Source organism: Cupressus sempervirens, chromosome 1, assembly GCF_028749045.1.
Source record: "Cupressus sempervirens isolate cs-2001-9-10 chromosome 1, ASM2874904v1, whole genome shotgun sequence".
Classification (NCBI taxonomy): Eukaryota; Viridiplantae; Streptophyta; class Pinopsida; order Cupressales; family Cupressaceae; genus Cupressus; species Cupressus sempervirens.
The window spans coordinates 683,077,349-683,094,081 of NC_143118.1; the positions used below are offsets into that span (position 1 = coordinate 683,077,349).

Consider the following 16,733-nt stretch of genomic DNA (forward strand, 5'->3'; position numbering starts at 1 on the left):
TTTTTATGCTTGGAACATTTCCTTCTTTTGCAATAGGTCTGCTTGATTTTTTCAAAAGTTGACGTTTCTTCATTATCTAAATCAACAATTGGTGTTTGCATCAAAGTAGTCATGGTTTTGATTGCTTCTGTGAAGAGAATAAACAATTTACATAAACATGATTATTTGATCAGATGAAACAGGGAGAAGTCATTATTTTGAAACATTGTTAGCACCCTATATTATAACAAGTAGAAGTTTACTTTGTTACTAAAAAGGCAATTCTTTATGAATAGCATATATAAAACATGAATGAATATAATTATGCTTTAATATTAAAGACACATTATAAACAAATAATGACAATGTATATATCATTATATTTGATAATTTTAAATTACCTTAATTACAAGATACACTTATTCATTAGATTGGGTGATGTAGTCATGTCATGACATCATCAACATTAACTAAATTTGAATGTAATAATATTTACTTTATTTTCTATGAAATTCTTCTTCACAATGGACATTACATATATTTCTCAAATAAATAGAGAATTACATAGAAGAGTACTACAGTCAAAGTCAACAAATAAATGAAAGTAGGTGTTTCATTCATAGTGAAAAATAGAACCAAGAGAGAGAAAAGTTCAACTCCCAATACTATTTCAAGAAGTTCCATTATTTGCTGAGAGTTTCACACAGTGACTTTTGAACAACTTCAATGGCTGTTGATGTGAAATTGAGATTTATAGAAAATAGATGTGTCCCTCAAATGTGTCAATCCTGCCACATGAATATATTGACTTCAACTGGCCATTGAAAAGCATATTAAGGCTCAATGATGACTATGTCTACATTGGAACTTTGAATGCTTTTGCTTTAATTATAACAAGACATTGTTGGAACTCTATTGAATGACAAAATTGCAATTGGATTTCTAATGAAGAAATTTATATTTTTTTAAAAGATGACAACCTTCCAAACTGAAGAGATTATTATCCTTCCACATTAAGTGCAATTCATGAAATTGCTATAAGTTTGTAATAGTAAAAGACATAGTTAGGTAAACTTAGATATGCAGACATTATTGACATGTCAATGAGCAGATACATATTGCTCTAGATTTTTTCAACTTTTCAGAAATGGAGGTTAATCTTATACATCATAAGTATTTGCTTCTATTAATCGTCATGATGTAATACTTAATTCATCCATTTGGGATGTGCCATCTTCCAATATCTGCTACAAGATGAATGCCTGGTGACATGTCACTATTTGAAAATTCAAACAAATAATGGTATGAGTAATGATGCTTTATGGTTTTGGTTGCTAGATGTCCTCTATCATCATCATACCACTGTCCTACAAGCTCTATATTATCATATCTTATAATCCATTCAAGTGAAAGAGTTCGATATGAGATCATAGGTTTATTATGTACATAAGTGTGTCATTTTTATTACTTGCCCTAAATGGTGATAGCTGACAAAATAGCATTTTAGATGCTGGATTGAAAATGGCAGTTAATTCTTCAACACTATGATTTTCGTGAGGGAAATGAATTAAAATATCTTGACAATGAATTATTATATGAGCTTCCCTATATATCCACACCAGATATTTTAGGTAAATTAATTCTCCATTTGTCATGAATGGAGACAAAACATGAATTTCATTGGTCTCTTCTATTGGCTCAATGTTTCCCCAACCATGATATCGAAACATTGGAGCATGGTTGTCATAAAAATAGCTTTCCAATATTTTTCTTTGGCATTCACTTGGAAGTTGTTGGATTCTTTCAAGGATACAAAGTTGTGGAATTTTAGAGAATTCATCTGTTCGAGGGTATGTTATAGTAGATGCATTTATAGTATTCATACTGATGCAATGTGGAAAGAGGAAAACCTGTTGAAAACGAGCAACATTTCTTAGTTTTTTCTACGAATAATTGAATTCTAAGATATAACTTAAGTTCAATGTTTTCCATTTTTTTAGAGATATTCTTGGTGGGGAATTCATATGCATCTAATTAATGTGTAGGTTTCTATACATATATAGCACAAAAATTTTAGATATGTACAATAAAGAGCAGGATGATGTAGGAGGACCCTATACATTGTTACTATTTATAGACAAATATGCATTCTGAGGCATATGAATGCATTGTAAATATTTGAGAAACCACAAATTATAAATGAATTTTAATTCAATGACATATGATAGTACAATTTTCAACTTGTAAAATAAATTCTACCCATCTCCTGTTATTTATTGATTAATTAAGTTCTCATTTTTAAGACTAAATCTAAATTATATGTTTTTCGTAATACTTGTGTTATTTTGTAAGGAAAAAAGGATGGAAACATACCAGTTACTTATCAATTGTTTCTGAGACGTTCTTCTACTTTCACAACCTTCAGTGTCCCTTTTACAACCTTTGCACTTGAAAAACAAATAGAGGAGAATAATTAATTACATAATTCACATAATCATTCCTTACAAATCTACTATATTTATTTTGATAAAGATTACTGAACAGAAAAATTGTATAAAATATAAATATTTGAATCATAGAATGCATTATAGAATATTTCAAAATGAAGAGGAATGTGTACTAAAAATAGTACAAATATGGCTTATATCACTTGTTCAATATTCATTGTCATAATCTAAATAAAAATAAATACAATGCATCAAAAACAAAATTAGGTTGTGGATAAGGAAAAGAAAGATGAGAAAAAGGAGAAGGACGCTAAAAAGGATAAGACTGTAGATAAAGATAAGTGACAGAAGGAAAAGGACAAGGATGCTAAAAAGGGAAAACACGATCAGCAAGCAAAAGGAAGACACGATTAAGGAGAAAGACAAAAAAAAGGAAGACGATAAGAAGGGTAAACATAATGCTAAAGAAAAGAACTATGAGAAGAAAAAGAGAAATAGTGACCAAGAAACAGATGGAAAAGAGAAAAGATGGGGCAAATAATGATGAGGGCAAGAACAGAGATGATAAGAGAAAAGAGGAAATCTACATTAAATTGATCAAGTTTTGGTTTAATTCAAGGAATATAAATGCATTGCAAATATTTGAGAAACCACAAATTATAAATGCATTTTAATTCACTGACATGTGATAGTACAATTTTGTGAGTAGAAAAGGATGGAAACATACCAGTTAATTATCAATTGTTTCTGAGATGTTCTTCCAGTTTGACAACCTTCAATGTCTCTTTCATGACCTTTGCACTTGAGAAACAGATAGAGAAGAACAATTAATTACATAGTTCACAAAATCGTTTGTTACAAATGTATTATATTTATTTTCATAAAGATTACTAAACCAAAAATTGTACAATATATAAAGAATAACAAACTTTCTATAAATTTTTCAATCATGGAATGCATTATACAGTATTTGAAAATGAAGTGAAATATGTACTAAATAATATTAACTTGTAAAAAAATATAGTACAAATATGGCTCATATCACTTTTTCAATATTCGATTAATTTGGTTTATGACTTATACATTGTGATAATCTAAATGAAAATAAATATGATGCATCGATAACAAGATAATTATATGTATTTTTATTGCAAAAGTTATGAAACATTTTCATTTATCCATTGCATATGTTCTTTACTATGTACATATATGGATAATATGCTCATCTACTACAATTCTGTATGGATGAATGTGTAATAGGTTATATAACATCCCCAGCAGGTAGAGGTTTTGTTGAGAAAATGGTGCTTACATAAGGTGAAATTACAGGAGGAGAAATATGTAGTTGCAGAAGTATCATTGCATTGCAAACATCTGAGATTCTTGATGCACTAAGCTCACAGAAATGAGTTTGGTGATCAAGCAATGCATGGTCCACTAGAGGTTTGTACTTACTACTTATTGCAATTTTCAGGGAATAATAAACACAAGTCGTAACATCACAAGAGCTCAAAGATTCAAGAGAGAACAAGCCACCTATGAGGCTAGCACTCATCTCTATAACATATGCATTGATGTATGCATCATAGTCTTCGAGAGGTTTGAAACAAGGCTTCACATATGCATTTGCCATTTTTTTTACAATTTCAGAGTTTTCTAAAAGAACCATGCAATTGGTGAGGAATTTTGAAACAATATCTACATAAGTTGTTCTCCTAGATTTATTTTCCAAGAATTCTTCACCAAGTACATTGTGTAATGCTTTCTCAACATTTCTGCATTCTATGACAAATACATGCTCCAAAGTTGTAAACTGAATTGCACCAATGATTGGACAATCCCACTGAGGACCCGGACTTGGAATATAAATTCGTTTAGACATTTTGATAACACAATATCTATCACATATTCAAAATGAATAAACACTTTTAAAAGAAGTGACATGGTTGACCTAAAATTTTAAAATTCAAACAAAATTATAAAATGCACGTTGCAAACTCGAGTAGTTTTGGAAAATACTCAATAAATCCATGTGTTATTTACTAAATAAATCCATGTGTTATGTTATTTCAAAAAGTCACAATTTGAGCTGTCATTTATCATTTATTATCTTTTAATATTTTCACAAATTATAATCATCAATTATATGTGTTTTCTCAAAATATTTTTGAACAATTATTTTCTAATATATTTTCATAATGCTAATATACATTCCTTTTAGTTACAGTAAACACAACACACTATAATTACAAATAGTTTAATATTTCTTTACATTATAAGAAATATTTCTCCAAATTTAAAGCAAACAAAACAATCTGATATCAAACATCAATGTAAAAGGACAAGTGTTTTCTCGTTGTGGGATGGAGGGTTTATGGAATTTGATTTGGTCATCAGATGTTGACTGTCTAAATTGTTCGTTGGAATTTTTTTTTTAAAATTTCGCCCTCACATTTTATTTAGTTTGAGATTTCTTTCAAAATGGATCCACAGTATTCAGATAAATTTGTAAAAGAAATCTTAAACTTAATCGAGGCATGCCATCAAAAACTATGTTGAGAACATTATTTCCTCATTGCCAGGGCGATTTTTTGAAAAAGCGTTCTGTTAAGGATGAAAAAATCATATGCAGATCAAATATGACTGAAAAGAGTTGAGCACAACATAGCCTACCATGCCAAAATAATCCATTGTCTTCTAGTAGCTACAATGAAATTTTGAAACAAACACTAGAACGCGGTTGGAGCCTAGAGAAGTAGATCAACAAATCTAAAAGGCAAAAGCATGCATGGTGAAGCCAACCATGTAAAAATAAAACCTCACCTCCTAATCGGCATATAGAAATTTCAATAAATAGTATATTGTTTCCCAAGAGTAAAGTATTACTAGTGAAGAGCACAACCAAGCATAATACAGCCTCTATATCTGCATGTGATCATTGTACTGCAAAAAAATCCTTCGAAACATGCACCAACAACTCTCTAAAATTGGCATGCAATGAAGCGTTCGAAATCCAAACACCCATCGGTTTGACCAAACATGTACTGAATTCGCACCAATAGAACTCATACATATAACTAAACACCCAGGCAACAAAATCATATATATAGACAAAAATAATCGGATGACGACCCTGATGATCGATCAAACAGCACTTGGATTTGCATGTCAGAGCCTTCTCCGGTGACGGGGGTGCAATCAGGAGGTGATTCAAATAGGGACATAACAAACTATTTATAGACAACCCCAACATCAAAATAAATGAATCCGCTATTAGGTATGTCAACCTTGATGCCCTTGATGACGAACCACAAAAAAAGCTCCTCTTACTCAAACTCTGCAACTCCAGCAAGTTGTCCATAGCTCAGATTGCCCATTTTAAAGAAAAAATTACCAAGATTCCTAATTACAAAAATTGTGCCAGAGATCTCCAAAGTCCAATAGCCGGTCTTAAATTTGATTGTTCACAATTTCATTAAACCCAAAAAGGAAGTCCAAGAAAAAATTGTGAAAAATCCTAATCACAAAAACTGAGCCAGAGATCTCACAAGTGTAATAGTCGGCCCTAAATTTTACTCTTCACAATTTCATTAAACCAAAAAAGGTAGTCCAAGAAAATCAGGGACAACCAGCAACGAATCAAAACTACGAACATCCTCACCAAATAATGTTAGGTCTCCATCTTGAAGTGCAGGGCAGAGCAGCAGAAGAAGCAACAACAGTAGCGAAAAAACAAAGAAACAACAAGGTCATCCAAAATCAGGGTACTTGGAGCTAAAAATACTGAAGTCAAATCTCAACTACTCTCAACTGTTGCAAATGTGTCTGAAGGCCCTTTAGTTGTTTCAAATAATTCTTCTAAGGAGAATTAGGATGAAGAAAGAGAAGTCACACATTGAAGACAAAGAATTAACTAAGACAAATGTGCCACACCAGAACAACTACAATTTGATGCCTAAAAATCCTCGCTATTGTTCTAGCTGAGCAAGAACTAACAACGCATACGAAAATTGAAGTTCAGGTCTCAAAGATTACATCACATCATAGGGCTAGGTGTCATGTCCCCTATTCAAATAATTAAAAATAATAATAATAAACTTTGTTAAGGCAGGCAAGCTCCAAAAATGTGAAATTTTGGAAAAAGGGGCTAATCTTTGGAAACCAATGGACTAATAAATAAAAATTATTATTAAATTATATTTTATTAACCCCTCTTGGATGTGAGTTAGGGTTATGCCCTCTTTAAAAGGGGTTTGGAAGCATTTTGGGCTCATTCTACATCTTGATTCTTGCTAATTTTCTTGTTGTTCTTCAGAGGCTGCCAAACCTGTGGAGAAGGAGACCCAAGAATAGGAGTTTGCAGGCTTCTAGGAAGGCTAAGGATGGGAGTTTGAATCCATTCCATGTGCATGCTCATACAGAGTTTGCCTTTGTGCTGAATAGTGCCGATTTGGGTATTTTCGGGGTTGTTTTTGGTTTGAGTTTGGGTTTTCAGCTGAGTGTTTCATATCAGTTTGGTTTGCTGCTGTATTTTAGACTTTATGATGTTAAAATAGAGCTGAATATATGTATTGGGTCATGATTAAACTTCTGAGATATTTTATGAGTGTTTTGTGGTGTTTCCGGGCATTTTTGTGTTAATTTCGGGAGCCCGGTTGAGCATAGTTTTGCCCTACATTTGTGAGCTATTGTGTAAAGGCTATACAAATCTGGAAATGTCATTTTGTAGGCTGTTATGCTGCTGAAATTTCTGTAAAAATGTCCATTTTCAGATTTATTAATAATTTGTGAAGTTGTGAAGTTTTTGGCACTAATTTGGACATACCCGATTTGGGTTTTATTGGGAAATTGGCAGATCTTTGTAATATTGGTTGTTTGATTTTAAAAGTTCTCATTTGAGGCTAGAAATATTATAAAAAAATCAGTAAAGGGACATTTCAGTGGTATCAGAGCCGTGATCTTGCCAGCCTGAGGGTTTGTAGAAGTTGCATGTCAGTTTTAACAACTACCCAGATCTTGCATGTCAAGTTTTGATAACTACCCAGATCTTGCATGTCATATTTTATGATTGCATGCAACTAAGTGAAAGAGAAAAAAGATATTTGCAGCGAGAAAAGAATAAAGAAATTTTGATCAAACCCCCAGTTGAAAGCAAAAGTACAAAATCCAAGGAAGAAAAAGGTATGGCTGATCCAGATGAGATGGCAAAGAAATTCTTCCAAGACATCCAAAATACTCAGAAGCAAACAGTGGATGGTTTGGCGGAAACTAGAGAGGCTTTGCGAATATTGATAGAAAAATTACAAGGAATTGCATCTATTAATGAGAAAGGGAGCACTTCAGAGGAGCCAAGAAATGGGAGATCCACACCATCTAAATCAACCAAATCTATTTTCTTGCCTGCAGATGAGCCACCAGTACCAAATCCAGCCATTAATCCAGTGGAAGAGGTTACAGGTAATTTGATTACATATAGAGCTACTTACAATGGCTTAGATGATGACTTTCGTAGTTCTGTTCCTTTTAGAGAATATGTGGATATGATGAACACTTTGATGCCCAAGAAAGAGAACAGGAGGGAGCATGACACAAGTGGAAGAGAGCTCAAAAATAAAATAAGCAAGTTTACAGCACCTACTTTTGATGGAACAAATAAAATTTCAGCTAGAGCATGGCTACAAAAATTACAAACTTTCTTCACACTTAACCCCATGACAGAGAGTGATGCTATTCAATTTGCAAGTCTACACTTGGAAGATGCAGCCTATGATTGGTGGTATCATGGAATGACTACTCAAGGTCACGATCAGGTAACTACATTTGAAGATTTCAGTCAAAGGGTGATAGATAGATTTGACCTCAAGGATGATGAAGAGTACTTTAAAGAATTGTCAAAGTTGAAGCAAACCAAATCAGTTAATGAGTATATAGAAGAATTTCAAAAGGTGGCTGTTATGGTACCTGATATGAGTGAAAAGAGGACCATTTATCTTTTTCTTGATGGTTTAGAAGATTTTGTTAAGGGTTTGGTTAAGGCTTTCTCACCCTCAACCTTACAGGATGCTATCAAAAGAAGCTTGCAACTTGAAACTTGCGTGCCTATGAAATCAATCACTAATCAAAAACCCCCAAATCTTTGGCAACATAAGGGAAATTTTCAGAAAAAGACTTTCCCAACACTACCACCAAAAGATGTGACAAATGTGGCAAAAAAAAGGTAGATGAAGAGACTAGGAGTGAATTATGAAGGAAAAAGCTTTGTTTTACTTGTAGAGAACCATGGGTTCCAGGACACAGATGTTTGGAGAAAGGTCAAGTGCACTATATTGAAGTTGCTTCAGAATCTGATTCAGATGAGCATGAGAAATTTCATGATACTAAGGAGGAGGTAGAAGAAGAGAAAGTAAAAGAAATCAGCAAGGATGGCACTTTAGCAGCATTATCAGGAGTCCCAAGATACCATCCCTTCTGAATTCGAGGGGTACTAGCAGGGCAAAGGTTGACTATTCTTCTTGATAGTGGGGCAACTCACAATTTTATTGATGAGGGATTTGTCATGAAAAGAGGGCTTAAAGCAGAAGATTTTGAGGGATTCAATGTTACTGTAGCTAATGGATTCACTATGCCTTGCACACGGGTGGTGAAACAACTCAAGATGACCTTAGGAGATTATGAGTTATGTGATGACTTCTATGCGGTTGGTATTGGGGAGACAGATCTTGTATTGGGTGTTCAATGGTTGCACTCTATCGGAGGCTATTACATGAACCATCAAACTATGGAGTTTAAATTTCATTCCAATGGGAAAGAAGTCATATTGAGAGGGTTATCGAATGGAGCACCTAAGGCGGTCTCTGCAAAGAGGATGGAGAGGACTTTTCGAAGAGGACAAGTAACATGGGCAGCAGGAGTCATAATCCAACCAACAAGCTCTCCAAAGAATCAAGGTAATTTCCAATTTGAAATTCAAAATATTCTTGATAAGCATAGTATAGTTTTCAATGATTTGCCTCCAGGATTACCACTAGATAGAGGTTTTGAGCATGTTATAGAGTTAGAACAGGGTGCCAAACCAGTTATAACAACCCCATACCGCCATCCAAGAGGTTATAAGGAAGAAATTGAAAAAACTATTAAAGAACTCCTGGACATGGGATTCATAAGGCCTAGCTCTAGTCCATTTGCATCATCTGTGGTACTTGTCAAGAAAAAGGATGGTACAATGAGAATGTGTATAGACTACAGGGCTCTAAACAAGAAGACCATAAAAAATAGGTATCCCATACCACGCATAGATGAACTCATTGATGAGTTACATGGTGTTGTATACTTCTCAAAAATTGACTTAAGATCAGGCTTCCATCAAATTCGAATGAGGAGTGAAGATGTGGAAAAGACTACTTTCAGATGTCACTATGGGCACTTTGAATTTCTTGTTATGCCATTTGGACTCACTAATGCACCTGCAACATTCCAATCTTGTATGAATAAGGTATTCAGTCAGCATCTTTGAAAATTTGTTTTGGTATTTTTTGATGATATCTTGATATACAGTAAAACATGGGAAGAGCATCTAAAGCACATAGACACTGTTTTGGGAATCTTGGAGCAGCAATCCTTCTATGCTAAGCTATCTAAATGTGAGTTTGGTTTGATAGAGATCCTATATTTGGGACATATTATAAGCTCTAAAGGAGTACAGGTTGATCAACAAAAAATCCAGGCAATTTTGGATTGGCCTCCACCCACTAATCTTACACAGTTGAGAGGTTTCTTCAGGTTGTGTAGCTACTATAGGAGATTTGCCAAGGGATTTTCTCAGCTTGCTGCCCCCTTGACTGATTTGACAAAGAAAGGAGCTTTTGTTTGGACAGAAGAGGCACAAAAAATATTTGATAAGCTTAAGGAGGTAATGAGTTCATGCCCTGTGCTTGCAATTCCAGATTTCTCTTTACCTTTTGTTGTTGAATGTGATGCTTCTGGAGAAGGTATAGGGGCTGTCCTAACTCAAAGGGGACATCCAATAGCATTTGAGAGTCAAAAATTAAATCAATCAGAGAAAGGGTACTCCATCTATGATAAGGAAATGTTGGCAATCATGCATGCACTTCATAAGTTTAGACAATATTTGGTATGTGGGAGATTCATTGTAAAGACAGACCATAATAGCCTCAGGTTCTTCTTGAACCAAAGGGATTTGAATGATCGTCAACAAAAATGGGTAAGCAAATTGCAAGCTTATGATTTTGATATTGAATACATGAAAGGAAAGAATAATGTGGTTGTTGATGCTCTCTCAAGAAAGCCCACTTTGTGTTCCTTATCATCTATCTCGGCTGATTGGAAGGTCTCCATAATTTTAGAGTATGCTAAAGATTCATTTGCCACCAAGATTTTGGATAAGTTAGTGGATGATAACAGGTACAAGGTTGTTGATGAATTGATTTATTACAAGAACAGGATCTTCTTAGTGCCAGGGTCAAAAACTAAGGAGAGGATATTGAAGGCCTTTCATGACACACCTTTGGCTGGTCACCAGGGATACTTCAAGACATATAGGCAAATTCGAGAGTGGTTTTCATGGAAGGGTATGAAGGAGGATGTCCTTAAACACATTAAGAAATGTATGGTATGCCAACAAAGCAAGAGTGAGCAAAATTTTCCTGCAGGGTTGTTGCAGCCACTTCCTATTCCCGAACAAAAATGGAAAAGTATTTCCATGGATTTCATCACTGGGTTGCCCAAGGTTCAAGTTAAGGATTGCATATATGTGGTGGTAGATAGACTAAGTATGCACATTTCTTTCCTATCACATCTGATTTCAAGGCATCACAAGTGGCCGAATTGTTCTTCAAGAAAATTTTTAGATTACATGGTTTGCCTAGAAACATTGTTAGTGACCGGGACAGTAGATTCCTCAGCTCTTTTTGGAAGGAGCTCTTTCATTTGGCAGGAACTGAACTCACTCCCAGTACTAGCTATCACCCTCAAACAGATGGACAAACAGAGATAGTTAATAAATGGATAGAAGGATATTTGAGGAACTATGTTTCAAATCAACAACATGCTTGGGTGAAATGGTTACACCTAGGGGAGTATTGTTACAATACATCTCATCACATGTCTATTGGTATGCCTCCTTTTCGTGCTCCTTATGGTTATGATGCCCTTTCCTTTGTTGATCTAATACTTTCCGATAGCAGAGTACCCACAGCAAGTGATTTCATCAAGCAAAGCCAAGACATAATAAGGTCCCTCAAGGATAATCTACAACATGCACAAAACCAACAAAAGATATATGCTGACAGGAAAAGGATTGAAAGATCTTTTGAGGTGGGAGATTTGGTATTTGTTAGGTTGCAACCATATAAACAAAGCACCTTGAAGAGAAGTGGGGCAGAGAAACTCAAGCCAAAGTTCTATGGGCCTTATAAAATCATCAAGAAGGTAGGAGAGGTAGCTTATGAATTGGAGCTCCCACCAAACAGCAAAATACATAATATTTTTCGTGGATCTTGCTTAAAGAAGGTTCTAGGCTAGCAAACCATAGTATCTACAGAATTACCACCTCTTGATGATGAAGGGAAATTAGTTTTGATACCAGAAGAGATTTTGGATACAAGACAGAAAATGTTGAGAAATAGGAGCATCATAGAGCATTTGGTCAAATGGAAAGGATTACCACTAGAGGATGCAACTTGGGAAGGAGCACATATTCTTGAGAATTCCAACCTTCATTTCTTGAGGAAAAGTAATATTTGGGAGGGGAGGACTTGTCATGTCCCCTATTCAAATAATTAAAAATAATAATAATAAACTTTGTTAAGGCAGGTAGGCTCCAAAAAGGTGGAATTTCAAAAAAAGGGGCTAATCTTTGGAAACCAATGGACTAATAAATAAAAATTATTATTAAATTATATTTTATTAACCCCTCTTGGACGTGAGTTAGGGTTATGCCCTCTTTAAAAGGGGTTTGGAGACATTTTGGGCTCATTCTACATCTTGATTCTTGCTAATTTTCTTGTTGTTCTTCAGAGGCTGTCAAACCTGTGGAGAAGGAGACCCAAGAACGGGAGTTTGCAGGTTTCCAAGAAGGCTAAGGACAGGAGTTTGAATCCATTCCATGTGCATGCTCATACAGAGTTTGCCTTTGTGCTGAATAGTGCCGATTTGGGTGTTTTCGGGGTTGTTTTTTGTTTGAGTTTGGGTTTTCAGCTGAATGTTTCATATCAGTTTGGTTTGCTGCTGTATTTCAGACTTTATGATGTTAAAATAGAGCTGAATATATGTATTGGGTTGTGATTAAACTTCTGAGATAGTTTATGAGTGTTTTGTGGTGTTTTCGAGCATTTTTGTGTTAATTTCGGGAGCCCGGTTGAGCATAGTTTTGCCCTACATTTGTGAGTTGTTGTGTAAAGGCTATACAAATCTGGAAATGTCATTTTGTAGGCTGTTATGCTGCTGAAATTTTTGTAAAAATGTCCATTTTTAGATTTATTAATAATTTGTGAAGTTGTGAAGTTTTTGGCACTAATTTGGACATACCCGATTTGGGTTTTATTGGGAAATTGGCAGATCTTTGTAATATTGGTTGTTTGATTTTAAAAGTTCTGATTTGAGGCTGAAAATATCATAAAAAAATCAGTAAAGGGACATTTCACTAGGACCAAAGGATTTGTATCAGAACCCTTCACTGTTTAATGTAAAATAGATTTTGCAAAACAACATTTGCTCGTACGAAAGAACTTTTCCCTAAATACAGCGACTCAACAGAGCTTGCTAAAATATAGGCCTCTATCAGGCACACTCAAATCCTCACAAATATGAGAAGACGAGCTACCAAAAGGCCAAACCAATATTGAAGAGTAAATAAAAAGATAAGACATGTATACACACAGAACGCATATCAAACCTGAAACAATTTTCTAGAGAAAGTAGTGAAGTAAGCAGTATCAACATTCCCCAAAATAACTCGGGACAACACAGCATATTGTTGCTCATTCATGTCCAATTTAGATTTTTCTAACTTGCTCTCTAAAGAAATACAAAATATTAGATGATGAATTTTGTAGCAGAAAACGTGGATTCTGGGGATGAAGATTAGCAAAATACATTACAGAAGGAGAAAAACATACCTATTTTCTGCAACAAAACTACTTCTCAGAAGCACACAGAAGGGACTATCCAATTTTTCCGATGCCTCCGAAATCAACAATTACTAATAAATAAGAACTTTAGATGACTAAAATTCAAGAATCCAATTAAATGCAGTCGACAGACAGCCGGAAAACATTCCCCAAGACAATGAGTAAAAGACAGACCAAAGAATTCTGACCACATTTTCTCCCAAAACTGACATCTTCGCTGACAATATGACACCTATACAGTGCACAGTATAAATCCAAATCAAAATACAGTGGATTTCCTAAAGATTTAGATCTGTGAATTGGCTGAGCATAGTGGTTCAGATAAGACAATTGACGAAACATAAAGCCAAGCAATAAAGACTAGAAAGAAAAAAATGTCATTGACAATACGCTTATTTAATGTTAGATCAAATGTTGTCAAAATTGGCTAGATATTGTTGAAAGATAGGTGAATAATATTAATGAAATCACTATTGCTATGTTCCATCCATCCGCCACCATTGCCACAAATTCATTTTTTTTTAATACAATGGAAAAAGCTCAATACCCTACTGTTCACCACAACAGCCAATGGGAAATTCGAATTTAACATGTTCTTATAAATAAAAAAATGGCCTGAATTCAAAAACATTATGAAACTAAGTTGGAATGCATAAATCAAACATTTCAATTGGTCAAAACTTATTGAAAATTTGCATCCACTTGCATGCTATAGTATCTGCCATACAGCAGGAACTAATAATACTTTTCACATTTTCTCTCGTTTGGTGGAGTCCAGGTAGGATGCTCCTCTGATTCTATGGAATATTCCTTTTATTACTCACCCCCGTGCCATCAGTTGGGATTGGCATTTTATACCGCCATGTCGTCATTGATTGAGAAACTCGTGAAGGTAAGATGCGAAATGGTATCCGCCAATTTCAACCAGTCAAACAAATTCGCTCCGTGGCGAAAAGAGATTGGGGCCCGGGGTCCGTAGCAAAGCATTTTCTTTTGCGTGTGGAATACGTTACTTCAAATGTTTCAATTTTTTAATGAAGAAATCCGGACCGAATAAGTAGAGGACGAACTTGGTTGGGTAGATTCGTTTTGGTGAGCAAAGATGAATAGAAGCGAGAAGCCTCACGTAGTGGCAGTGCCATTCCCAGGCATGGGCCACTTCATCCCTTTTCCGGACCTCGCAAAGCTCCTCGCTTCCCACGGCCTCACCGTCAGTTATGTCACAACACCTGCAAACGTCTCACGCCTGCAGGGCTACCTTGATCAAGCCCCTGATAATGACGCTCTCGATATTCGCCTGGTTGCCCTTCCCCCGCCGCTCGTGGAGGGTTTACATGGATGCGAGAGCACCGACCTTCTTCCGCTCGAATCAATGGGTCTTATATTCCAACTCGCAATGAAGCTTCAAGACCCTTTCGACATTTGGATTGAGCAGCAATTTCACCAACAAACAGTAGCAGCTCCTGTCTGTATTGTCTACGATATATTTATGGGGTGGGCTATCGACACCGCCCGAAAATTCAACATTGCCAGTTTTCTGTTCAACACCTGCGGAGCCTTCGCAACGAATCTGATGTATTCCCTTTCGTGTTCAATGCTTGACAACAGCTTGGAGAAAGACGAGGAGCTTCAATATGCCGCGTACCGTCAGATTGGGTCAAAATGAGGTATCCCCTGTTTTCTTCAACACAAACCCCCTTCAGGGTTTTGTTCATCAGTGTCACCGAGATATTGGCAAAGGATCGGGAATGCTGATCAATAAATTCCATGAGCTCGAGCCTTTGTATGTCCAGCACTTGAAAACCTTGACCGCTAAACCAGTTTGGGCAATAGGCCCTGTAAATCCCCAATTTTTATCTAGAGGAGCGGGAAATATTATGACGCGAGGGAAAATGGCGGATATTAACGAAGAAGAGCTGGTTTCCTGGCTGGATTCCCGTAGCCCGCGCTCTGTAATTTATGTTTCATTTGGAAGCTATATTACCTTGGCAGAAGAGCAAACACATGCCTTGGCCAGAGGTCTGGAAGCCAGTGAACAGCCATTTGTATGGACTATTAAAGTACCCCCAAAGAAGGAACCATCATCTTCAAGTTCAGATTCAGTAACTGATCGAATTAGCACATTTCTGCCAGAGGGCTTTGTGGAGCGAACGAAAGGGAGAGGGTTAATCATACGGGGTTGGGCACCCCAACTGGTAATTCTTTCTCATCCCTCGGTGGGTGCCTTCATAAGCCACTGCGGATGGAATTCTGCGCTGGAGAGCGTTTCTCTTGGTGTCCCAATTCTTGCATGGCCCATGGCTGGAGATCAGCACTTCAATTCTAAGCTTTTTGCTGAGTTGGGCGTTGGAATCCAGTTTTGCCAGAATAAAGATGAGATTCCGAAAGAGGAAAGTATAAAGAAAGCTGTCACAATGGCTCTGCTTGGAGACAAACGAGAAGAGATGAGAGAGAGCGCAGAGAAATTGAAGTTGATGGCTTCAGATGCTGTCAAGCTGGAAGGATCTTCTGCCACAGATTTGAGAGCTTTTGTGAATGAGATGCACAAGTTGAATACCGGATGAACAAAAGAAAAGGAGAGAGAATCTGACTCTTGATTAGAAATCTCTAGTAAGACTTTTATCACTTTTCTAAATAATGCTTCTCTACCGTAGTCTCGTTTCAGTTTTCCCTTCCCTTGCCTCTAATGTGTTTAGCCTAAATTTTATGCAGCACTATTAATAAGTCTCCGGCCCTGCGTTGCAGAGACCCTACCTTTTGCTATGTATCATCTTTTACCCTTGCAAACTTTGGGAAGCTAAATATGAAATGAATGGTTTCTGAGATTCTTTGGTTTTGTGAGGATAGATAATTGTGGAAGCTGTAGAATGTTTCCATATAAATCATTTCGGTAAAATCTTTAGAAAATGGCATGAAATAGCGACAATATGTTTGGAGGTTTCATGCATGCGGCAGAAATCTTTATGAAATGGCATAAAATGCTTATAAATGTCATTTGTCAAACAATTAAATGACAATTTGATTCCCTAGCATGACATGCATTGCGATTTTGTTAAAAATGGGTTTCTCTATTAACATATGAGATTTTGCTGGATCTGCTTTCCTCTCGAAATATGTATATTTATGTTTGGATACATAAGTGTAGAGCTTTCAATTGACA

The 16,733-nt window shown here is 35.8% G+C and overlaps 1 pseudogene; it reads left to right on the forward strand.

Moving 5' to 3' along the window:
- The first annotated feature begins 14,660 nt into the window (after positions 1 to 14,660).
- LOC149579751 (scopoletin glucosyltransferase-like) lies at positions 14,661 to 16,398 on the forward strand (annotated as a pseudogene).
- The last annotated feature ends 335 nt before the right edge of the window (positions 16,399 to 16,733 follow it).